The following is an 873-nucleotide window of genomic DNA, read 5'->3' on the forward strand; positions in this document are numbered from 1 at the left end:
GGGCCCATTCTGTTTGTTCTCTATTTCCACCATTGTCATTCATCATTCGTATCGCTTTCACACCAGTTATTCACACGCATGCATAACCCTAAAACTGAAGAAACTGAAGACAGGGAAGAGGTAGGGGAGGCCGGGAGGCTATCTTGTGAAGAGGTGGGTTTTAAGGCCAGATTTGAAAGAGCTGAGTGCGGAGACCTGACGAAGCGAAAGGGGAAGTTCATTCCAAATACAAGGTCAAGAGACGGAGAAAGAACGGCGTCCAACAGTGGAGCTTTTCCGATGACAACCAGCTGTATCTGTCGGGACCTCCGTTTCTCCTTCCCTCTCTCATTGACTCTGCTCTGGCCTGCATCTCCGATCTGAAAACATGGATGACTGAAAACAAGGTAAAATTAAATGAGGATAAAACTGAAATCATGATTATCACCCCACAAAGATTTTGCCACTCAGTCTCTCTGCCTTCCTCAGTCTCGTCAGTGGCACCGACATTCCTCTTTCCTCTTCCGTCCGCAATCTTGGTGTCATACTCGATCAGTGTCTTCCCAATCAGCAGCATGTTGCAAATATATGCAGATTGTGTTACCTTGAAATTCGCAGAATGCATCAATTTGTCATCTCCTGACTGAGGATGGAACCAAAACTCCGTCCTCTGTGTCTTTGTGCTGCCCCGCCTGGGGTATTGTAATTCCCTGCTTGTCGGTTCACCCAGCTTCCTCATTGCTAGACTTCAGAAAGTCCAGAACCATGCTGCTCATCTTGTCTTTCGTTCCTCTAAATTGGATCACGTCTCTCCTCTCCTTCATGCTCTACACTGGCTCCCAGTACAAGAAAAAATATTTACAAAGTCGTCTCTCTTTGTTTCAAGTCCTTTGA

This window comes from Babylonia areolata, chromosome 20 (assembly GCF_041734735.1).
Source record: "Babylonia areolata isolate BAREFJ2019XMU chromosome 20, ASM4173473v1, whole genome shotgun sequence".
NCBI classification, from domain to species: domain Eukaryota; kingdom Metazoa; phylum Mollusca; class Gastropoda; order Neogastropoda; family Buccinidae; genus Babylonia; species Babylonia areolata.